Source organism: Lissotriton vulgaris, unplaced genomic scaffold, assembly GCF_964263255.1.
Source record: "Lissotriton vulgaris unplaced genomic scaffold, aLisVul1.2 SCAFFOLD_4596, whole genome shotgun sequence".
NCBI lineage: Eukaryota > Metazoa > Chordata > Amphibia > Caudata > Salamandridae > Lissotriton > Lissotriton vulgaris.
The window spans coordinates 106191-132055 of NW_028244120.1; positions in this window are offsets into that span (position 1 = coordinate 106191).

Consider the following 25865-nt stretch of genomic DNA (forward strand, 5'->3'; position numbering starts at 1 on the left):
GAAAAGGAGGTGATAACTTAGTTAAGAAAGGGCACTCACGGAGCACCCATTCGCTAGAGGTAGAGCTTTAGGAAGACGCACAAGATTTCATTTAAACAAGAAGACATTGTGGAAAAAGAGATGGATCAGGAGATGCTACTGTCACTTCAGTTTTACGAAGTGTATAACAAAGGTAACGCTTCAGGAAGTATATAACAAATGCAGCTCCATTCACACTCCTCTTGACAGTACTTTCCAGTTTACACTGGATCAGCTGAAGTTCTAACTCATGTCTTTACTTTTCTGTTTGTTGAGTTATCTTTGCCGCATTCCTAGGGATGGATCAAGCATTTGTTGGAAGATTGCAGCATTTATAATAGAGATTTCATCACAGCCAGTAATATACCTTCGATATCCCTGCTGCAAAGAAGTGTGTACTTTTTGTCTTTTTCTACCTTACCATGCTATCTGACTTAATATCTTACGTTTGCTTTAACTCGTCTAAGAAGCTGTCAGACGGTCGCGCGCTGCTCCCGGAAGACATACAACTATTTTGTCATCACTGAATATTTAGTGAAGGCTCCCAACACGTGACTCCAACCAGCTGGTGGATGTCAATCGAGCCCATAGATGAGACTTGTTAGAAATGGGGTTTCTGGTTGGCTAGGGCTTGAGCCTTATCTAGGAAGAAAGTACAGGGCAAGGGAGTTACACGCCAAAGATAACCTCTGCTGACCCACTTGGTAGCATGGAAAGAGCAGTCAGGCTTATCCCGGAGGCCATGTGTGAAGCATTTGCGCAACCCACACAGCAACAACATACTACGCACATCACAAAAGGATCTCCACACAAGGGTTTATCAAAAATAGCCTTTGTATTATCATAACACACATTAGAATAGTAATCATACAATATACACTGTGCCAACTGGCACTGGGCAATATTTACAGGAGATTATATACACATGACAGGGCCACCTGGACCACTGTCAGAACCATCACTTAGTATAGATAGTAAATGGAGAACATATAATAAGCATAGAACACTACCAGCAATTACTGGCAAACACTGAACTCAGCATCATCCTGCAACAAAAATCATATTATGCACAGTATCACATTAGGCGTGAAATATATCCTGCGCCAACCTCATTAGCCTAAACATATTAGACCATAACCTCCTAAGCATAACTCACCTTAGGAAAAAATCTCACAAACATAAACCACAATAGAGAATAACTTAAACATAAATACAGTATGCAAAACCTCATAATTATAAACCACATTTAGAGGCATAAAACAGGGTGCATAAATCATACTACATAAATCTAGCACCACATGCATCACATTAGGGCCCTACAAACCTAACAGACCCCCTGCCAACCGGCCTTCTCAAAGGGGCTCAAAATGCCCTATGTCTAAAGTGTCAGGGCGGCTGCCAATGCAGCAGAATCCATGTGTGCAATTGCGCAGACCTGCTGCACAGCTGTGAAAGTACGGGGCTTAAAGGCGGGCACTCAGCGGCACAGCTCCTCAGGTGTAGCGACCCACAGCGATAGCAATGATTTTTGTAGTATTGCAAATGCTGGAAATCAGCGGCACAGCTCCTCAGCTGTGCCTGCTCACAATAGTGGTAGCGATGATTCACGTAAGATGGCAAATGCGAGCACTCGGCGGCACAGCACCTCAGCTGCAGCGGCCCACAATAGCGATAGCGATGATTCTCGTAGGACAGCAAAGGCGGGCACTCAGCGCCACAGCTCCCCATCTACGGCGGCCCACAATAGCGATAGCGATGACTTTGGTAACACAGGCAAATGCAGGCTCTCAGCGGCAACAGCTCCTCAGTTGCAGCGGCCCAAAAGAGCGATAATGAGGACTTTGAAGACACAGGCAGATGCAGGCTCTCAGCGGCAACAGCTCCACAGCTGCGGTGGCCCAAAATTGCGATAACGATGACTTTGGTAACACAGGCAAATGCTGGCTCTCAGCGGCAACAGCTCCTCAGCTGTGGCAGCCCACAATAGCGAAAATGAGGTCTTTGGTAACACAGCCAAATGCAGGCTCTCAGCGGCAACAGCTCCTCAGCTGCGGAGGCCCACAATAGCGATAACAGTGACTTTCAGTCCGCGTTCCCTGCAGTAGAACCAGAGGATCTGGAATTCTCAACAGAGGCCTCACCTGAGAGGCTGATGGGTGAAGCAGGAGGCAAGCTCAAATCAGGCCCTTGGGTAGATGCTTCAGCAAGATGGATGAAAGTTTCAAAGTCCTTTCCCTCTAGTTACATGGACAGAGGTTCGTCTTCGCATCCAGAAGTAACACGTTCTTCCTCCAGGAAAGAATTAAAATATAGCGCTCACCGAGCGCAGGGAGCCATAGCTCCAAAAGCAAAAGTCCTCAGCAATCAAGGGGGCAATGCAGGGCCCAGGGAGACAAGCCCTCATGGCAGTTCCTCCTGGGCAGCAGCATGCCCCAGCAGGATCAGGAGCAGCACATCATCCTAGAAGATCACCATGGAACTGAAATATTTCATGGGGTCACAGCCCCTTTACTTATACCACCAAAAGACTTTGTTCTCAAAAGTCACAAGTCACTGAACCCAGCCAGCACCAGTTTGGTGTGGTCCTGGAGCACTTTGTTTACAAGGCTGCATCCTGCCTTTGAGGAAGAGGGGGTCTGCCATCAGCCGCACAGTGGGAGGTGGAGCCATCATTCACCTTGCCAGGCACAGCCCTGCTCAGATCAAAGAGTCACCCCTCCCCATACTCCAACTGCAGATCTCTCTATTCAACCCACGTCAGGCTCAGCCTGCCCTGTCCCACCAAAACCAGACATGCAATTCACATCAGGTAGGCGGACACATAGCACACAGAAATGCCAACTTTTAAAAGTGGAATTTTTCACATAATCATAATAAATCTGCGCACACCACTGCGCAGCATTTATTCTCACAATTTCATACATACCAGACTTGACCATACTGCTACTCTTATAAAGGGAATTACCACTGACACACACTGAGCAGGGAATCCCCCATGCATTCCATTAAACCCACAATTATGGGAGGGCAGGCCACTCTCACACCCACTAAATGTAACAGAGATCGCACGCACTTTACACTGGACCACAGGGCTAAAGTGCCCAGCGGCCTTAAACCACTAACTCTACAAAGAGAAAAAGGCTGGAAGAAAAGCAAAACGTTTAGAGGTGAACCTGCAAAAAGGGCCAAGTTCAACGCAACCCCCTTCAAGTCAAAATGCAGGGTAGACCAATCACTACCTTGATGGGCTTCCCTGCTTCGGTCGATAAAACATCCAGTTCTACGACACTCTGAACCCACGTGGTTGCCTCTGAAAAAAAACTCTCAGGCCCAACTAGGCTACCCCACTGGTACTCCCTAGTTGTCCACGGCCAGGACCAGACCCTAGGCCATCCTGATGTCATTGGTCCTTGCCAAACCACAGAGTGGAGGGCAGTAACCCCTGGCATATAATAGCCATTCTCCACTCTCCCTCTCAGTGTAGTTCTAAACTACCACCGATCTTTCAACCTAGGGTCGGCTCCCTCAGGCTGACCAAAGGTCACGGGCAAAGCGTTACCTCACCCTACCTCTCCTTCTGGGGTTCCGCACTCTCCCAGGAGAAGCACCCACAAGAACACTACTCTCCCACCAGTTCAGGACCTCTCTCCATCAATTCAATTATACCCTCCATTCTGAAGAGCAGGGTCCCTTCACTTATGATGGGCCCACCTATTCTCAGGGTAGTACTACCACACTCAGCCAGGGACCCTAAAGATCCCGACTAGGCCTGCACCACCCCTCTGGAGTGGTACCCCTAGAAGGCAAACCGGTCAGGACACTGATTACAGTTGCCCTGCCGTCGAGGTCAAAAAACACTTGCTCCTGGCTCCTCAACCCAGGGACGGTACCCTTTGGACAGATGCCCGGCGAACCCGGAGTTCATGGGGAGTACACCTTGTGAGAAGTTAGCCTGGTATATGATGTCCACTATTCTAGTGGGCACCTTGCACCAGTCTAAACGACCCTTATGGTGGTGGTTGTAAAGTCAACCTTATAGACAAGCTATCCTAGTGGTAGCATGGACCAGCAGTCTTAGGCTAAAACTTCAGAGAGCATGGGAAGCCAGTTGTTTTACCATATATAATCCCTTGAATACCAAATGAAAGGACACCACACAAGGTATATATTTATTTATTTATTTGATTAATTTTGACATTTCTAGAGCGTGAACAAAGGCCCATGGGCGTCTCGGCGCTGAGATATCTGTAATATTTAACCTGAGAGGGGGGAGCAGAGTTTAATGATTAAAGAGCCAGGTCTTAAGTTGCTTACGAAAGGACCAGAGAGAAGGACTGGCTTTAATCGAGTGGGGTAGCGTGTTCCATAACTTTGGTGCAGACACCAGGAATCTTCTGTCACCCCATGAAACAGTTTTGGAACGAGGAACCACAAGGTCAATTAGACTTGAAGAACGTAGTGTTCTGGACGGACAATAGGGATCAGATTTTGAACGAGATAAGCTGGTCCCAGGTTATGCAAGGCCTTGTACACAATACAGAGAGTTTTAAATGTTATTCTGTTTCTGATCGGTAACCAGTGTAACTCTCTGATAAGGTCAGAGGCGGATTGATATTTGGGAATTTTTCCCAGGAGCCTAGCAGCTGAATTTTGTATAATTTGCATTTTGTTTAGGACTCCCTCTTGTGCATTAAGGAATAAGGCATTGCAGTAATCCAGGGTGGACAATACAAGGGAAGTGACCAGTGACCAGGAAGTGACCTCTCTGTCTCTAGCTTCCAGCACACCATGACATTCATCAGGGACTGGATGAACCACAACCATCTCAAGTTGAACCCGGATAAAACCGAGTTGGTTCTTACCGGGGGTTCTTCCAGTCCCTGGAACTCTCTCTTCTGGCCCCCAACCCTTGGTCCCGCCCCCACTCCTTCCACCACGGTCAAAACACTGGGGGTTAAAATGAATAATCAGCTCACCCTTCACTCTCAAATGAGCTCTGTAGTTTCCTCCTGCTTCCTCACCCTCCGAACTATCCGCACTGTCGCTCGTTTCTTTTCCCCCCAGGCACTCAAAATGATCATGGCCGCTCTAGTGATATCACGGCTGGACTATGCTAACGCCCTCTACAATGGCATACCAGCATACAGTCTAAGGAGGCTTCAGATGGTCCAAAACCAAGCTGCTCGGTTGGTTTTTGGTCTCCCACGCTACCACCACTCCACACCCCTCCTCAGGGAACTCCATTGGCTCCCTGTCAAGGAACGATCCCTGTTTAAGACCGCCTGCATGGTTTTCCAGGCCCGTCAAGGCACTGCCCCCGCCTTTATTTCCTCATTAATAAAAGAATACGTTCCCCCCAGAGAACTTCGTTCCTCCTCCAAGTCCCTCCTTCAAATCCCACGTTTCAGACGCAAAAAGTGGGGTGGGTCCAACTTTTCTACCTTAGCCCCCACTTTCTGGAACTCCCTCCCAGACCACCTTCGTGCGGCTACCCATTATGTATCCTTCCGTAAGGAACTAAAAACGTTTCTTTTTAAACAGGTCTTTCCTGTGTAACCTCCCTTCCCGGCTCTACCACTGGTTCTTACTTTGTCTCTGTAGCCAATACCCTCCACTAGCGCCAAGAAACCGTTCGGTGCACGCTGCGCTCTATAAATGTTTTAAATTAGAAATTAAATTAGAAATTAGGGTTTTACCAGCTGTGTCAGGAAGGAAGGGGAGGATTTTTTTGATGAGTCTCAGTTTGTGGAAGGCTGAGGAGGTAATCTGGTTAGCATGTGGATGAAAAGTGAGGTGGTCATCGAATATGACTCCCAAATTCCTCACCTTGCTGACAGGCTCGGGAGGAGAGCCTAATGAAGATGGCCACCAATTGGATGACCATTCCGGAGTCAGCTGTCCGAAGATGACTACTTCCGTCTTGTCGGAATTTAATTTTAGACAATTGGAAGCCATCCAGCTCCCAATTGCTACCATGCCTGATTTGAGATCTTCAGCTATTTTATGGCCGTTGTTCTTAATGGCAAGGACCAACTGTGTGTCATCTGCATAGGAGGTAAGGCTCATCCCATGTGCACGAATGATATTGGCTAGGTCCGACACATAGATGTTAAAAAGTGTCGGACTTAGGGATGAGCCTTGAGGTACTGCACATGGCAGAGACAAGGTGGAAGAGTGAAAGGATCCCATTGTGACCACCTGGGTTCTGTCGGCCAGAAGTTTCCTGGCATTATTCTGGACACCCATGTTTTCGACACGATCGATCAAAATAGCATGATCGACCGTGTCGAAAGCTGACAATAAGTCAAGCAGTATCAAGACTGCTGTATCCCCAGCGTCGCGGATGGATCTAATATCATCCGCTGCTTTAATCAAAGCCGTCTCCGTCCCATGAAATTGGCGGAAGCCAAACTGGGATTCATCAAGTAAATGATGTTGCTCTATGAAGGCGGAGAGCTGTTGATTCAGAGCTTTTTCAGCTATTTTAGCCAGAACAGGTAGGCTAGCAATAGGCCGGTAGCTCTTTGGTTCTTCCATGTCGAGATGTGGCTTCTTTAAGAGTGGTTTAATGAGGGTTTTTTTTTAAATATCAGGGTAGGTGCCTGTACTAAACATGGCGTTGCAGATAGAGGTGATGGCAGGAAGAATCCCTTCGATAACAGGTAGTAGTACTTTAAATGGACAGGGGTCAAGTGCAGAGCCTGATCTAATGGTGGATATAATGTCCGCAATCTGGGAACTAGAGATTTCTGCAAACTGAGAGAGGATGGGTCCAGTATAAACGGCAGTCGACAAGTTAGAAGGGAATTTAGTATTTTTAGCAAAGGCAGAGTAGATGTCATTGACTTTACTAAAGAAGAAGCTAGCTAGGGCGTCACAAAGAGGTTGTGAGGGAGGTGGAGTCAAATTTGGAGAGTATCCTGCTAGCTGCTTAGTGGTTTCGTACAAAGCCTTATTGGAATTTTTGGCCATTTCGATTCTGTCGCTAAAGAATATTTTCTTGGCCTCATCTATCATAGTTTTATATTTGGCTACCGTTTCTTTATACTTAATTTTGGCCTCTACCGAGTAGTCTTTTCGCCAGTGCCTCTCCTTATTCCTACACTGTTGTTTTTGTTTTCTTAAGGGCTCCGAATACCAAGGGACCGACGGGGTAGATCTATTACGAGACCGTTGTTTAACCGGGGCCAGGGAGGATGCCGCTGAGCCCACCCACTCATAGAATTGAGTAGTGGCGGTGTTAGGGTCGGTTGATAGGGGGGGGATGGAATTGGTTAAGAGAGTTTCCAGGCTGGAACTATCAATGTCATTCCACACCTGGAAGGACTGGCGAGGATTAGAGGGTAATGTGGAGGCACCAGTGTCATGTGTGGTTAGTGAAGCCAGGATAGCATGGTGGTCTGACCAAGTGACAGGAAGAATTTGAGAAACATGTAAATCCTGTGAGTTGGTGAAAATGCCATCCAGTATATGGCCCCCATCATGTGTGGGTGATTTGACCTGCAGTGGGAGACCAAAGGTTGTCATATCCCCTAGAAGCGCAGCAGTGTCTTTGTCCTCCGTTTTATCAAAATGAAAGTTAAAGTCACCGAGGACAGTGAGAGAACTATCAAGGGCTGACGATTCCAGAACGGACCTAAAGTCGGAGATAAATCCAGTCCTTGATCCCGGTGGGCGGTACAAAAGGATCCCTTTAAAGTTATAGGAGGGAGTCAACTTGATAGAGAATTGCAGAGCTTCACAGGATGGTAGTGAGATCATGTTGGTTCTGACAGTGAAAGTGTCACGTACAATGACGGCAATCCCACCACCTTTCTTGCGTTGTCTGTCCAATCTGTGGATAGAAAAGCCTTTTGGTCTGCAATCACTATGTCTGGATCGGACGAGCTGTCCATCCAAGTTTCTGTCATAAATAGCAAGTCTAAACTATTGTCCTCTATCAAGTCAGCTATGTCCTGTCGGTGTTTCCCGAGCGAGCGGACATTAATAAGGGCAAGTGAAAAGGATTTGGGTGATTTAGACTTGGTGGTAGGGGGAGGATTTAGTTTGAGGGGTATCCGTGATTTACAACAGGAACAGAGTTGAGCAGAATCCCCATCAAGTAGCAGCGGATCGAGTAGGAGCCATGAGTGATGTTGGGGGGGTCGCAGAAGCAGTAGCGCATTGGACGCATATGGTCCTCGTGGGACCAGGGGATCTGGACCAGGGGGACTGGCCCTTGGCCCGGTCCAGGCGCGGACGGGAGCAGACGGGCTTGCCTTTGGCGCGCCGAAGCGCCCGCTGTGCCCGCCCGCTGCGCGGACGGGTGGGTCTGTTGTTTTTATCCATGGTCGGGGGGTGGGAGGAGGGTGGGAGGAGCGATCAGCTAGACCGCCAGCCTTCCCCTGCCCAAGATGGCGGCTGAAGTGGCTGAAGTGAGTAACCAGCGCCTAATAGCGGCGGCGCAATGTCAGATAGGCAGGTCGGGAAGCAGCCTTGGGCGACGCAAATCTCGCACCAAGGTGGGGGCTAAATTTAAGAACTGCAAGTTAAAATATTTACAACTTTTTAAAAATCGTTATTTTTGATCAATAACAGACGCGCTATTCTAATAAAGCACAAGAGAGTGCAGAGATCCCCCGGCTCCCGCCTCAGGGGTGAAATAGACAAATACCTCGAGGATATATGCATTTATTACTAACACAACCCATGTGCACTCTTTATGAGGTCAGAGATCGAAATACATTACAATTTACTTTAAGTTGCACAAATACAATTCTGCCCTGGGGCCTCACGAACCGTAAGTGGTATAAGCACCACTTCAAGAATAGTGAATAGGCCTAGGGAATCGCTGGGGCTACACTACAGAACCAAAGCTTAGGAAGTAGGAGACCCACGGACGGCGCCTGCAGTGTCTAAACACAAGCGCAGGCTCTCATTGACTTTCAATGGAGAACGAAGAAGTCACAAAGTTACTGATTAAGGGCACTTCCGAGTGGACTACGACAAAACCCCTTTAAACTAGGACCCACGGGAGCACCGGGGTACTCTAGTTACCTCACCCAGGGAAGCCGGGTGCATGGGAGTCTTTTTGTGTCGGGTTTCGTAGAGGCTTTCAATGGAGACCTGCAAAAGAAGTGCTGCAGGCAGCCGAAGGAAGAGTGTCCGGGTGGATCGAAGAACTGAAGAACTTGAAAGCAGAGAGGACAGAGTCTGGGTCACTAGCCAGTGACCAGGAAGGAACCAGGATGGAACCAGGTGATGTTCCGATGCAAACCGGTGAAGAGGTGAAGTTTGTCTCTGCAGGCACGAGGACCAGGAGGCGTCGACGACAACCAGGAGCTGGATTCGAGCTGTCCCACAAAGGATCTAGTTGACTGCGGTGTCGGTATCCGGATTGGACCCAACAAGCCTTGGTAACCGCAACCCACGCAGGAAGTGAAGATTGGCTTCAGGTAAGACCAGCAAGGTCTGAGGCGCTTCTCTTTTTGAGGGAAGCTAAAGCAAGCCCTCAGCAAGCAGGCAAGCACTGGAAAATAAAAGGATCGTCTTCAGAGGGCTCACTAGCCAACGGGCTAGCAACCAGGAAGACGCGTCGAGCTGAAATGCAGGAGCGGGCCTCACGCAGCTCTCGTGGAGTGAGGAGGGCTGAGCTCTGGTGCAAATAATGCTCAGGTCTGGGGCTTCTCTTATCCCAATGCACAACTGCGAGGGTGCCTCAGTCGTTGCACAATTAGCAAAGTGCAGGTAGTCCAGGATAACCGGTCCCACGTCTCTCGTGTCCGCCATGGGTCTCAGCTTTGCTGTGGATGTGGATCAAAGTTGGAGAAGTCTGGAAGTCCAGTTTCTGAGTCGCTGAGTCGTCAGGGTCCCGCTGGAGCATCGACAAAGCAAACCGGCAAGTTACTGGTGGTGCTTGTTTGAACAGGGTGGTCACTCCTTGACCACAAGGGAGATATTCTTCAGTCTTCTAGTCAGCATAGAATGTCGAAGTCCAAGAGTTCTGTTTCGTAGTTTCTTTCCAGGATAATCTAATGTATCTAGACACAGCTCCTAACTTTTACTAAACTAAGGGTCTGGATTACCTGCTAGGTCCCTCCTATGGGTGGACCTGGGGAAGGGAGTGGTTACACCCCTTTCCCTTTGTCCAGTTTCGCGCCAGAGCTCGGGCTGGAGTACCCCAGCAGCTGGTTTGAACCGGGCTATGCATGGAGCACCTTGTGTGCCCCAGGCAGTGTCAGGAAAAGCATCTTTCCATTAAACCCACCCTGCCTCGATACACTACAGGCTGTCTGGGGAGGTGCCAACACCTCCCTCGACAGGAAACCTATTGTCCAGGCCTCCCTTGCTGGAGTTTCCCCCAGCTGCAGGAGGTCAGACTCGTGTCTGTGGCAGCAGCATCCATTTTGTGATGCTGAGGCTCGGTTTAACTTTAACCGACTAAAGCAGTAACATACATGTCTTTTCCCTCGAGAAGGGTGGAATGCTACCCCCGCCGCCAGAATTGGCGGGGGTAGTATTCCAAAGCGTTTCACACCTTACACAACATGTTTTGATAAAGCCAAACCAAAGTTAGCATTTAACCGCAAGGATTATAATGCACTTAAGAGTATATGGTATGGCTATATCATAGAACAGCTATAAGGACATGGTTCCAAAAGCTGCAGAGGGGCTCAGCTCATGCCAGAGCACCCTCTCACATAAAACCAAGCACTCAGCCTCCAGGATTGTCGAGGCCTGCCATAGGAGTGACTTATAGGTGCATATGTGTCTATATATAAGATTAGATATAGGAACACTATATCTAAGTAAGGGGTGATTACACCACCTTACCCAAGCTGAGTGATCATCCTGTGGTGTCAGTTTGGATGGCCAGCCAGGGGTGGCATAATACATGCTGCAGCCCCTGGTAGGCCTGGGATGCACCTATGCCCGGTGTACCTATGGTACACTATACAGGGGCTCACAGAGGTGACCCAATACCCAATCAGGTATGTAATTAAAGTACATGGTATCAATTTAGAGAGAGAACAGTTGGGCTGATGGCCTGATTAGCAGGCCCACAGCCACACTAAAGTTGAAAATCCAATAAATCACAGCAAAAAGTGGGGGTGACCATAGGAAGCAGCCCCTACTCTCCTACACACCTACCCCTCCCACCCCCCAAGTGGGGCACATAACTAATGTGTTGTGTGACAGTCACCACCTGCACCGACCCCTGGACCTCCTCAAGCATAGCAGCAACCTAACAGAAGACATCAAGAACTTCAACAACTGGATCACCACCTGCACCAACAACCTGGCCCGCCTCAAGCATACCAGCCTAACGGAAGACATCAAGAACTTCAATGAATGGATCACCACCTGCACCAACAACCAGGACCCCCTCAAGCATACCAGCAACCTAATGGAAGACATCAAGAACCTCAATGAGAGGAGGAGCTTAGCTAGCATCCAAGATGGTCGCGTGAGCACAGGGCTCCCCGGAATATGGCCCAGTCTCTCACCTTCCCCTGCGGGACAGGATGTGAGGCCTTGCAACCTCCTCACATACAAGGTCACCTAGCTAGGCTACTCTGAACCACTTCCACCACTCTGGTTTGGAAGACACTTGCACGATTGTTCTAGTATCCCTCCCCAATGTAAGCTCCCTACAACCACAGAACTTACACACTCCAACAGGTGTTGGGGCGACTCCGGAAAATTACGGGACCTAGTCGGTCTGACAAAACATTTTGAACAGCCCTTTAACACCATTTACCGTGCTAACCAATCACTCAAATGTCCAGGGCATCACAACATTCACCCACACTCCCCCCACAAGACTGGTGAGACAGCATCTTACTTCCCCTGAATCTCAACCTGTCCCCCTCTCAACCGGGAACCAGGTAGCATACTCTGGGATCTGGGAATGGGACTTCATGCTGTGGAAACTTGGCAGAGACTACTGTTAGGATGAGCTGAAGCCATTTTGTTTTTAGCATCAATTTTAGTTAAGCCATGTGTTTGCCATGTGCTTCCCCGTCTTCGCTGTTGCCTGCTTCTCTATTTCACCTGAGTCATCATCTATAATTAGCTCCGACACGGAGTACTGCACATGCTCAGAGAGGCCTTAGCTGTTAGGATGCACCTGTCATGTATTTAACTGTCAGGCTATTTTAACTGATGTCAGCAGCATTGTAGCTGCTCCCATTCTGTTGACTAAGCAATTCTGATGTATACTTGTATGTAACTGACTATTTGTGTGTACACATGTACCGCCTCTTTTTGAGCCTCTGTGCTTACTCTGCAGTGAAAGGTGTATATAAGGCCCATGGTTTCTGTACTCCTTGTACCGCCTCTTTTTGAGCCTCCATGCTTACTCTGCAGTGAAAGGTGTATATAAGGCCCATGGTTTCTGTACTCCTTGTACCGCCTCTTTTTGAGCCTCCATGCTTACTCTGCAGTGAAAGGTGTGTATAAGGCCCATGGTTTCTGTACTCCTTGTACCGCCTCTTTTTGAGCCTCCATGCTTACTCTGCAGTGAAAGGTGTGTATAAGGCCCATGGTTTCTGTCCTCCATGTACCGCCTCTTTTTGAGCCTCCATGCTTACTCTGCAGTAAAAGGTGTATATAAGGTCCATGGTTTCTGTACTCCATGTGCCGCCTCTTTTAGAGCCTCCATGCTTACTCTGCAGTGAAAGGTGTATCTAAGGCCCATGGTTTCTGTACTCCTTGTACCACCTCTTTTTGAGCCTCTGTGCTTACTCTGCAGTGAAAGGTGTGTATATAAGGCCCATGGTTTCTGTACTCCATGTGCCGCCTCTTTTAGAGCCTCCATGCTTACTCAGCAGTGAAAGGTGTATATAAGGCCCATGGTTTCTGTACTCCATGTGCCGCCTCTTTTAGAGCCTCCATGCTTACTCTGCAGTAAAAGGTGTATATCTAAGGCCCATGGTTTCTGTACTCCTTGTACCGCCTCTTTTTGAGCCTCCATGCTTACTCTGCAGTGAAAGGTGTATATATAAGGCCCATGGTTTCTGTACTCCTTGTACCGCCTCTTTTTGAGCCTCCATGCTTACTCTGCAGTAAAAGGTGTATATAAGGCCCATGGTTTCTGTACTCCTTGTACCGCCTCTTTTTGAGCCTCCATGCTTACTCTGCAGTAAAAGGTGTATATAAGGCCCATGGTTTCTGTACTCTATGTGCTGCCTCATCCTTTGCCTGAGGGTTCTGTATCGATGTAGTTCCACTCATAAGTCCTAATAAAATACTTCTTGTAATTACAGCTTCCATGCCAATCTCTACTTTGACAGTGTAAAGACCAGTCCGCAAAAGGGCGAACACCTGCACCAGGTGGGCTCCTGAAAAGGCTCACCCCCACAAATTGGCGCCCGTTACTTGGGGCTCATCGGCGACTCGGATGCCTGATGGACTGGTCTTGACGGAGGTTTGGATTCTCGCTAAGGATGTGCACTGCATGAGGAGGAGCTTGTCTTTGCAGGCTGAAGTGCTTTTCCGATTTTTCCGACTCGACCCTCCAGGTGGTGCCAGTCTTCGACTGAGACCCCTTTTGGCGTTCGTCTTACAGTGACCATTTGGTCAAATCAGAGTTTCGCAATTGGAGGCTGGAGACCTTTGTTTGGTAAGATCACTAAATGTGACGCTTTTTGTTTGGATTTGCTTGGCCAAGATTCTGGTTTGATTTGTGTATATATAAATTGCAATTTATATAAGCAAGTAATGTAGAGATTTTTCACAAATGTTTTGAATTCTTGAACGGTACAATATTTGTGTTAAGTACCACTTCATCATAATATTATATATACTATAATTTTTTTGGCATGCCTGTTTCAAGCACACTTCAAAGGATTTGTTGTTTTCTTGGAGGTACCAATATGGATTTAGAACAAAATCAGCCGGCTCCCCCCGAGGGGACACCAAATAGGGATATGTACATAAAAAATTGTATTTGTTCCACAATGTATAGTGCACTATGTAATAAATATACTAAGAAGGATCGTGATTTATGATGGCTAATACATGGGTCATTCAATATTAGAAAAATTCATTATGTGGAATGTGGATGAAAGAAGGGCATGAGAGAGTGAGGAAAAAACAAGATTTAGCAGACAAATAACGGCGCAAAAACAGTTATTTGAAAGCGCAGGAAATGAAAAATAAAGAAATGAGGGAAATAAAAGAAAAAGAGGATAGGGAGCACAATTAACAGGTAAATGGCCAATACCCTGTCAGGCGTCCTCTCTATCCTCTACTTAGTAAACCACAGGATGATTCAATTTTGTTAGATCGATCTCTGCCACCACATACTTTTACTTCTGCCCCCGAAGAGGACTCTGATGATGAAAAATCTTTCCCAGATCACACAGAGACAGAGTTAGACCCTAAATGACAAACTCGCTCTTTTTTTACCACTGACCGTGCAGCCACTCTCAGATCTGCTGCTCGTAAAGCAGCTCGTGGTGATGCCTCTACTCCAGACGTTGTAGCAGATGTTCAACAATGGCCGGACTCAGAGCAGGTATATTTTACAGAGTCGTTTACTGGAGAAGTAATTGCAAATTTTAGGAAACATTCCACAGACTTAGAGCCTGTTGATATAAAACGTGATCATAAACAATTGTGTGACGGTCTTTTTCTCCCTTCCCATGTGGCCAATTTAATTAATTGGTTAAACTATGAACTGATGCGTTCCATTTGCGAGAGGAGAAAAAGGCAGCTGCTGCAGCTGAAAAAACAGCACAGACACCCAGGAGGAAGTTCCAGGGACAGATAAGGATACTGTATTTCATGGGAAACCAATGTTTGAATCTGCGCCTTTATATGTCCCTCCTAGGGGTGCAGGTACAAGTGATAATAAAGATTCAGCAGATGCAAAGGGATATTTTGTTTACAATTGGGTTTATACTCCTTGGAGTAGAGTGGATGTCATGGCGCTTAAAGCTGCCTTGTGCAAAAACAACAGTTGATGGACAGAAGTCAGAACAATGTAATACATTCACCCCAGTACAGAGATCTGGGCCTGCAGGACACCACCGAAGATGGCCTCAACGGAAAGAAAAAATGCGCACCATCGGCCTCCTGGTGATGCAGCACTGGTATGTGTTGGACTTAATGAGCACAATGGAGGTGTGTGTATGCGCCAACATAGGTACAGCGTGCTGTACCTTCATCCCCATGAAAGACCTATACAATGGCACACTGTCAATCGCCATCCAAACGCTGCACAACCTACAGCAGGTCATGATTAAAGAAGGAGGTGCCCCAAACATAGAATTGTTCACAGGTTTGTTTAGCTGGGTACCAAGGTGGATTGCAGACTTATGCAAAGCCTTGTTACCAGTGGTTGTAATCTTGCTCTTGCTGTGATGCAACCTTCAACTAATATGTGCCTGTGTGAAGAAGGCTACCCAGAAAACATGGGGAACACACCTGTTTAGACCAGCCAATGCCAGGGGAAATGCTCGTACCACTAGCCAGAAAGAGGAACCGTGCATGCTCAAGACATTCAATTAGATGGGGGAATGTTAGCTTTGGATACATTTATAGAAAGATCCCGCTCTTAGGAGTCCAGCACACCACAGAACAACTGTTGCCTGTGCTAGCCTAAATTTACCATAAAACACTTGTTATGGTTTAAGAGTGACACTTTATTCGATCAACATAACACAGCGGCCCTCTAATCACCCTAGCACTTCATGTGATGGAGACACCAGGGGCCAGATGTACGACCATGACAATTTGTGACTCGCGAATTGCGCTTGATTGCGAGTTGCAATTTGAGAGATGGAAAATGCTATGTACAACAGTGTCTGTGACACTGTTAGCGATTCCCAATGGGGCCGCAAATTGCATGCCTCATGAATATTCATGAGGCACTCTTAATTTGCAACCCCATTAGGAATGGCTGGCCCTCCCAGGGATGGTGGCCTGCTGGGTTCAGCAGACCTCCATGTCTGGGACTGCTTTTAAATAAAGCAGTTTTTTTTTAAAGCAGCCTGATTTCCTTAAAGGAAAAGGGAATGCATTTCAGAAAAAGAAAAATGAAACATTTTTCTTTCTTTTTTTAAGGGCAGGTGGTGTTCCATGGGACCCCTAAACATATTTACCCCTGGACCCTCTCTTCTCCACACAGCATATATCTACAAATCAACGCCTATCACATGAACTGACAACCCCTTTTGAGTTTCAAGCTCACCACCCTGAATCACAGGCGAACCACCACCTCTGGACAGGTAGCAGCTGTTGGAAGAACATCTCAGAAAAGGACTGGGCTTCTGCTCCCAACACAAGTCACCTCAAGCACACCAGCAACCTAACGGAAGACATCAAGAACTTCAACGACTGGATCACCACCTGCACCGACCCCTGGACCTCCTCAAGCATAGCAGCAACCTAACGGAAGGCATCAAGATCTTCAACAACTGGATCACCACCTGCACCAACACCCTGGCCCCCTTCAAGCATACAAGCAACCTAACAGAAGACATCAAGAACTTCAACAACTGGATCACCACCTGCACCAACACCCTGGCCCCCTTCGAGCATACAAGCAACCTAACAGAAGACATCAAGAACTTCAACAACTGGATCACCACCTACACCAACAACCTGGCCCGCCTCAAGCATACTACCAGCCTAACGGAAGACATCAAGAACTTCAATGAATGGATCACCACCTGCACCAACAACCAGGACCCCCTCAAGCATACCAGCAACCTAATGGAAGACATCAAGAACCTCAATGAGAGGAGGAGCTTAGCTAGCATCCAAGATGGTCGCGTGAGCACAGGGCTCCCCGGAATATGGCCCAGTCTCTCACCTTCCCCTGCGGGACAGGATGTGAGGCCTTGCAACCTCCTCACATACAAGGTCACCTAGCTAGGCTACTCTGAACCACTTCCACCACTCTGGTTTGGAAGACACTTGCACGATTGTTCTAGTATCCCTCCCCAATGTAAGCTCCCTACAACCACAGAACTTACACACTCCAACAGGTGTTGGGGCGACTCCGGAAAACAATTACGGGACCTAGTCGGTCTGACAAAACATTTTGAACAGCCCTTTAACACCATTTACCGTGCTAACCAATCACTCAAATGTCCAGGGCATCACAACATTCACCCACACTCCCCCCACAAGACTGGTGAGACAGCATCTTACTTCCCCTGAATCTCAACCTGTCCCCCTCTCAACCGGGAACCAGGTAGCATACTCTGGGATCTGGGAATGGGACTTCATGCTGTGGAAACTTGGCAGAGACTACTGTTAGGATGAGCTTCAATGAATGGATCACCACCTGCACCAACAACCTGGCACCCCTCAAGCATACCAGCAACCTAACGGAAGACATCAAGTACCTCAATGAGAGGAGGAGCTCAGCGCGCATCCAAGATGGTCGCGTGAGCACAGGGCTCCCTGAAACCCTCGCCACCCTTCACAATCTATCCTGAAGTTATCCTGATTTCTCGGACGGATTCTTTGAGATGAACCTCGGCTGAGTTCATAACTCTTTTCAGAACTTAAATCAGACTCGGGCAACCGAAACTGCGTCGATCTGAACTTCTTGGGCCCACCTGGAGGCGAGCCGGGGACTGGGCGACTTGTGGATCCGGGACGGAGTCGAACAACAACGGCAGTGGGGGTCTCCTTGGTAGCCCCATCACCACTTTCGGTTTTGTTTCTGGATCCCGACACGCTTTGATTGAGAGACCGTCTCCCTCGCCTGGGGTCCAGTCCAGCCTCCATCTAATGCAAGCACTGCTTTAACTTCACAGCCTTTTGGATCACTTTCGTGATTTGGTTTTGGCCATGCGAGCCGGCTTTTGTGGTCTGTTGGTGCCCGGCCTGTCGGCAGCCATTTTCACCAGGTCTCGCGGGCCCCTCCGGGGCGCATCTTCCAACATGGCTGGCAGGAGTGATGCTGAGAAGCGAAAGACAAAGACACCTCTTCGTGGGGGACTGGTCCAGACAAATGTTATAGATCGATACACTCAGCCCAAAGGATCCCCCGGACTCTCCAGTCGTACCCCAGAGGATGCCAAAGAGGACCCATCCGCTCCTGTTGATCTGTCCCTGCAGGACATCATGGGCGCCATCTCCAATATGAAGGAGACCATCGGCCAGCAATATGAGACTCTGGCTCGTAAAATCGACACGGTCGCCATCGATGCCACCTTGATCAGGGCCGACCTGTCCAATACCAATGAGAAAGTGAAGTAATTGGATCTGAAGACTTCCAGCCTCACGACCGATGTGTCGTAACTTAAAACAGAATTTGGCAATCTGAAATCGGCCAATGACTTGATGTCCCACCGGCTGGAGGATTTTGAGAACAGGGCGCAACACAACAACATCACAGGTGTTGCAGAAAATCCTGAGCCTCACTCGGTGGATCTCCTGGTCGAGGATCTCGTCCTGAACCATCTTTCCCCCTCTGGACTCAGCAAGTTTTTCGCAGTGGAGCGTGCACATCGTGTGCCGGGTGGTAAGCCCAAGCCGGGCGCTCCTCAGCGGCCCATCATCGCAAAACTCTTCCACTTCAGAGACCGAGATGCGATCCTGCAGGCATCGAGAGTGCATGGCCCGGTAAAATTTGAGAACTCCTCTGTCAATTTTTTCCCGGACTTTACTCAACATGTCCAGAGACAAAGGATGGCTTTTCAGGGGGTAAAACGACGTCTGCGGGACCTTGGTTTGAAGTATGCGATGCTTTTCCCTACTAGGCTTCGAGTGGAGTAAGAGGAGCCGACCTTCTTTTTCGATCGGCTGGACAATGTTAGTGACTGGCTGGACTCCCTGCATGGCCGAGGCGATCGGACGGAGCACCCTGGCGGTGCCGAAGGTGGTGAGCCTACGCAGAAGTGACTTTTTGGTCCCTGACCTCCGAACATTGGACATTTCTCAGCTGGGTTCTATTTCTTTTTATAGTATGTTTCATTGCTGTCCACGTCTGGGTGGCAGGTGGCGACGGGCCTCTTTCCTCCTCCGGGGTCTTTTTGTAGAATGGGGTTGTTAGGGCGATAGGCACACTGCATGTTGGGGTGGCTTCTTAGTCTACTGCAGGGGTGCAGGGAGGGGGGAGTTGTAATGGGAGTTGGTTGGGGGGTGAGATGGGGTGTTTGGGTGTGTGTTTTTTTCCCTCAATGCGACATATTTGTTTTTTCCTTGCTTCAGGTGTCCGGCTCTTTGTGGGGTGACCTATGCATCACTTGTGGGGATGGGGGGTAGTGGGTTGAGGTTGGTATCATGGAACGTCAATGGATTGGGGGATCGTATAAAACGGGGTGTTGTACTGCAATATTTGCGTCGTTTATCTCCTGATGTGGTACTCTTACAGGAGACGCATTTGGTGGGAAACGTGTGTCATGCTTTAAATAGGTGGGGTTACCGACTGGTTGCTCACTCGGGGTTCACCACTGGTTCCAGAGGGGTTGGTATTTTGATCCGGTCTTCTCTCCCTATAGAGATTGATAATGTTATCCTTGATGACAGAGGGCGCTACGCCGCCCTCACTGGTAGGTGGGAGGGTAAGACTCTTTCCTTGGTTACAGTATACGTTCCCCCGGGTCTCCAGACCTCTACTTTCTCGGATGTTGGCCGGATGATGCTGGACCTCCCTGACAGTCTTCTCCTCATGGGCGGGGATTTTAATTCTGTGCTTTCAGGCAGTTTGGATCGCCACCCTCCCAGGACACTTCCCACTTCCCAATCTTGGCTCGGTGGGTTCATAGACACCTTTGGTCTGGTGGACTGCTGGAGGTTAATGCATCCGACGCAATGTCAGTATACCTTTCACTCCGGGGCTCATGGGAGTCTATCCAGGCTCGATTATATCCTTATGCCCGCTGTCCAGTCTTCCTACTTCAGTGAGATCAGACATTTGGCCCGAGGCATTTCTGATCATTCTCCTTTGTGGCTTAGTTTTGATACGGGGATACACGCTGCGGGGCGGATCGCCCCTATCAATCCATGGTACTTGCGCAACCCCAAGACCCGTAGCAGCCTGATAAATTCCCTAGATTCCTACTTCCTGGAAAATGAGGGGTCCGTTTCGTCCTCTGTGTCCCTGTGGGAGGCCTTCAAAACTGTAATTCGTGGTCAGGCCCTATCCTAGCTGAGACCAAGAAGGCCGGAAATGTGGAGGTTGAGAGTCTAGAGGCAGAAATACTTGAGTTGGAGGCTGATCTGGAATTAGGCGTCACCCGGGAGAAACTCCACGCCCTTAGTTTGAAGCAGTTTGATTATAAATCCCATGTTACGGATGCTGCCAAGACAATGTTCAGGGAACAGCAGGGTAGATTGTACGATGTTGGGGACAAGGCGGGTAAATTGATTGCTTGGCTTGATAAAAAGGAAAGAGCGAATTGTGTGGTCCCTGTGATTCAGACTTCGAATGGTGTGTGTGTGACTGACCCTGGCGAGATTGTGGAATGTTGTGCCGATTATTATCGTGTGGTCTACTCCCCGGTGTTCGACAGAGACGAAGGTGACTCTCGTTTGCTGCTGAGGGACATTGCTTTGCCTTGTCTGTCTGAGGAGGACCGAGAGCGCATGGAGGCCCCATTGTCGGTCGATAAGATTGCTACCGCAATCCGTTCCCTTCGTTCTGGCAAGGCCATGGGCCCTAATGGCCTGCCTATCGAACTGTATAAACTGCGCCAGGACAAAGTTGCGCCCTATCTTCGCGCAATTTTCAGGGAGTCACGTGAGCTTGGCGCCCTCCCTTGTGACCAGCGTTTGGCTACTATAGTTGTGATTCCTAAGGAGGGCAAATCTCGTGATCGCTGTGCGTCGTATAGGCCTATTTCCCTACTGAATGCCGAGCCTAAGATCCTCGCCAAGGTCCTTGCCAATCGTTTACTCACTGTAATTTGTGACCTGATCCACCCAGATCAATCTGGTTTCATTCCGCACCGGAACACTGCTCTTCACTTGCGGCGCCTACACGGTGTTCTCGCTAGGGCGGAGTCTCTATCGGAGCCGGCCATCTTGGCTTCCCTGGACGCCCGATGGCCTTTGACACGATTGAATGGCCATATCTTTGGGCCACTTTGGCGAAGTTTGGTTTCGGTGCAGACTTTATCAGTTGGGTTAGACTTTTATATTCGGATCCGTTAGCTCAGGTCGTCGTCAATGGCAGAGTGTCCCAGTCCTTTGCTCTCGGGAGGAGTACGCGGCAGGGATGCCCGCTGTCCCCCTTGCTTTTTGCTCTTGCTCTAGAACCGCTCGCAGCCTGGCTCCAACGGGAGCCGTCAATAAAGGGCATCCAGTGGTCCCCCGACGATTTTGAAGATCGTGTTTCGTTGTACGCCGACGATATCCTTTTATACCTTACCTCCCCTCGTAAATCTCTTAACGTCCTGTTCGATGTTCTCACTTCTTTTGGCAAGAACTCCGGCCTGATTATTAATTGGTCCAAATCGTGTGTGTATATGTAATCTCGGGAGACCTTCCCCCTTTACCGAGTAGGTTTCCCATTGAAATCTCGCAAGCCGGCTTCAAGTACTTGGGAGTCTATATATCGTTGGACCCAGTTGCCCGCTACGAGCATAATCTCCTCCCTCCTCTCCGACGACTAAAGTTGGACGTGGCTCGGTGGCGTAGACTGCCGTTAAAATGATGTCTCTGCCTCGCTTTCTCTATGCGCTTCAAAATTCTTTTGACGTTATTCCGGCGGCGTACTTTCAGGAAGTGGAAGGTTTGCAGAGGAGGCTCGTTTGGGACGGTCGTGCTCGCATCGCTCTTGCAAAGCTAACTCTCCCCTGGTATGACGGGGGCATTGCACTCCCGGACATCAGGAGGTATTACTGGGCCTCCCAGTTGTCCGCCATCAACCATGCTACGTATGAGCCCGGTCCGGCTTCTGCATTCGAGGTGGACAAATATCAGTTGCCCGGTGGTAACTTCAATAGAGCACTCTACTCTCGGACGGCGGGGAGGAACCTAACGGGACCCACTAAGATTGCGGTGCGTGTGTGGAAAGATGAAATGCAGCGATGGGATGGAAGGATCGATTGACGTGAGCGATCCCATTGTATGCATCTGAACAATTCGGATGCCTCTGGACAACGAAAGGTTTTGAGAACTGGGACATGATTGGTATCAGCAGAGTGGGTGATCTTTGGGTGAAAGGCGCGGTGAAGACCTTTGCGATGCTTCAAAGTGAGTACGAGTTGAGGGATCGGGAGTTCTTCAGATATGTGCAGGTTCGCCACGCTTTGCTGTCTGTCTTCACAGCTGGTGTTCCGGTTCCTGAATCCTCCCCACTCGAGGACCGTACACTTGACGGTCATCTGCCCGATAGTACGATCTCCTTGATCTATAAGAAACTAATTAACAACCAGGCAGATCTCCTTGTGCGTCTCAAAGAGGTTTGGACCGGAGACGGGTTGGAGTTGGACGAAGAGGACTGGCAGGCTTCCTTATCCTCCCCAAAAGAGGTCGCCATTCCTGCCCGTCTCCGTCTCGTCCAGCTTAAGATTCTTCATCGTGTGTATGTTACGGGTCCTCGTTTGGATGCGATCGGTTTTTCCTTGGATGGGTTGTGTAAGCGTGGATGTGGTATGAGTGCCACCTTTCTCCACATCCTCTGGGAGTGCCGGGAGGTGGCGGCGTATTGGCAGCGGGTGCATGCGGTCATGGAATGTGTAACCGGGGTTGCTCTGCTGCCTGAGGCTCGTAGATGTCTGTTGAATGTGTGGGAGCCGAATGATTACAACGTTGCCCAGGCCCGGTGGGCGGCACTGGTGAACATGATTGCAAAAAGAGATATTGGGCAGTTGTGGGGTTTCCCACGGCCTCCCACCGTGTCGGTATTGAAGGAGAATATGGACTGGTGCATGTTTCGAGAGAAGACGGTATATTTGGCTAGGGGCAAGCCTAGGGCGTGGAGCAAAATTTGGGGTCAGTGGAACGCCTACCGAGGGAACATCTGCACACCCCCCTTCGAAGACACTTTGGACATTCCACTTTCCCCCTGATCCGGAGGTTCCTGGAACGATTTATTCCTTTTTTTCCTATTGTCCGACTTCCCCACTGCCTCCCCCCTGACCATCTTTCATGCCCGCCTGATTCGTTATTTGGTACTGTGGGTCCCCCCCATCGGAGCTTGACACTGTCTATAACGCCTCTCGCCTTGAGTCTCTTTCCTTTGTTTTCCTTTTCGTTCTATTTCTAAAAAATTAAAAATTTCTTTATCCTGCCTACATTCTGTGTTGCCGAAAAGGTATCCTGTGTTAAGTTGGACCACTGGAGAGCGGTAGCTGCTTTGTGAATTTGCAACAATGCCTCACATGTTCTAGTGGCTGGCCCTTGTGGTTGTAGGCCCATACTTGTAATGCTATTTTTGCACAATAAAGTTTTTCAAAAAAAAAAAAAATAAGAACCTCAATGAATGGATCACGACCTGCACCAACACCCTGGACCCCCTCAAGCATATCAGCAGCAACCTGACTGAAGAAATCAAGAACTTCAATGAATGGATCACCACCTACACCAATACCCTGGACCTCCTCAAGTATACCAGCAACCTAACAGAAGACATCAAGAACTTCAATGAATGGATCACTACCTGCACCCCCTCAAGTATAGCAACAACAACAAAAAATCAAGATCACAAAAGCAAGCCAGCTGGTACACAGAACTCCGGGTGGTGATGCAGCACTATTAGCAACTCTAAAGCAAGTTGAGAATGAGCAAAGACACTGCAGAGAACAACGTCTTCAAATCTGCCCTAACATGTGTCCACCAGCATGTCTAAAATGCCAAGTGAACAGCCAATAACAACCGCATCGAAGCCTGCAACACCAGCACCAAATAAATCTTCTCCATAATCTGAGAATTTACAGTGCTGTAGCCACCCCCCTTACAAAACCCATTGCAACAATCACCAACTTCTTTTGGAGGAAGATCGCATCCACATACGGCAACTTCAACCTTCAACCTGGCTCCAGCAACCTCGCAGCCAGTCTTCAAATCACAGCTGAAGAATGGACCTTGACCATGTAGAACGGCATCACCACAAACAAGACTGCCGCAACCATCCACTGTGGGGCCCCATGAGACTCATGCCCCCACCATACTTTCAACCAAGGTCTAACCACCATCAGTGAAGTCCTCACTCCCATCCTGAATGACTCCATCAATACGGTCCTCTTTCCAGAAATGTGGAGGCAGGCAGCTGTCACAGCCCTGCAGAGGAAACCCTCTGAGTATCTCACCAAACTCTCCAACTACTGAACAATCTCCCTCTAATCATACATGGTAAAAAAGTCCTAGAGAAAACCATCAAGAAGTGTCTGACCAGCTACCTCATCAACCACCAGTTCCTCAAGGCAACCCTATCTCGATGCAGGCCCAACCAGAGGAAGGAAACAGAGCTCCTTGAACCTACCTACCCCATTTGCATGATCCTAAACAGAGGAGAGGGTAAGACCGTCATCTTATTGATCCTAATGGCGGTGTGTCACATGGTACCACATCCCATCCTCATCAGGGGCCTTCACAAGCTTGAGATTCAAGAGCCTGCACACAATTGATCTGCTACTTCCAGATTAATATAACTCTGATAGTCAACCTGACATCATACTCCTCGGAAACCAGAAATTTCATCTGGCGAGCACCTCAAGGTTCACTCCTCAGCAGAACACTATTCAACACTTAAATAACCCCACTGGCTAACGTCAGCCATAGCCACTACATCAACATCCTTTCCTGCAGTGACAACACACAATAGTGTCACTCTTGGGCAAAATCTACAACACAAGAAACAAGTTCACTACCTGCATTACGGAGGTAGAAACCAACACTGACAAGACATAAGTGTTGATCTTTGGAAACAACACCTGCCCACGGGACTCCACCTGACGGCCAATCCAACCTAGAACCTACTTCCATCCTCAACTCGCATGCCAGCAGCCTAGGGATCATCATCTACAAAAAGCTGAACTTATTCGCCCAGGTCTATGATCTCACTGCTTCCACACCCTGCAGAAAAATGTATAATGGCTCACAAGAATCACCAGAAGACCGCCATCCACGCACACATCACCAGTAGTTTCAACTATGTGAACACTCTATGGGTAGGAATCATCAAACAGTCACCAGACAGCTGCAAACCACCCAAAATGCAGCAACCAGACGTATCCTCAACTTCCCACTCAGAACAAATATCAGAGCTGCTTAGCTCCAGATGTATAAGCGCCCACATTTCAAGGCAGTAACCAACAAATCCCTGCCTACATTAACAACTGCATCTCCTTCCATCAACCCCCTATGCACCTATGTTCAGCCGGACTCATACTAAGACACAGCCCACGCATACACAGAAACGGATCCGGAGGCCAACTCTTCTCATACATCACTCACTCTAACCTGTGGCTCACTGGTTAGAGGCAGCAGACCCGTAAGCAGAGAACGGCCGGGGACCAGGGTTCAATTCCCGACGCGGTAGGGTCGTGGACCAGGGTCAAAACGGACTCGATAATTCTCGCCTCGGTGCCTACTCTAACCAGGGAGCACACTTTGCAACTCTGGGCATTAAGCTTGCCTCATCTCTACAACGGCCCCCCACAGACGCCGGGGATGCCTGGTTTCACCTTGGAGATACCCAGAAAGGGACCATCTCACAGGGAAAACCAGGACGGGTTCCCCAGCGGTCTTCAGCGCCAGGATACTCCATGGAGTCGCAGTGCGCTTTACAAGTACACCCACATTTACTTTTACGACTTCCCTCAACACATCATAGCCTCCTCCTCACTTCTTGAGCTAACCAAGAAGTTGACGCCCTGGCTCTTTCGATGACTCCTCCCTCTAGGCTGAATTTTCACATCTGCATAGCACCAGGATACCATCTCCGGTGATAATGT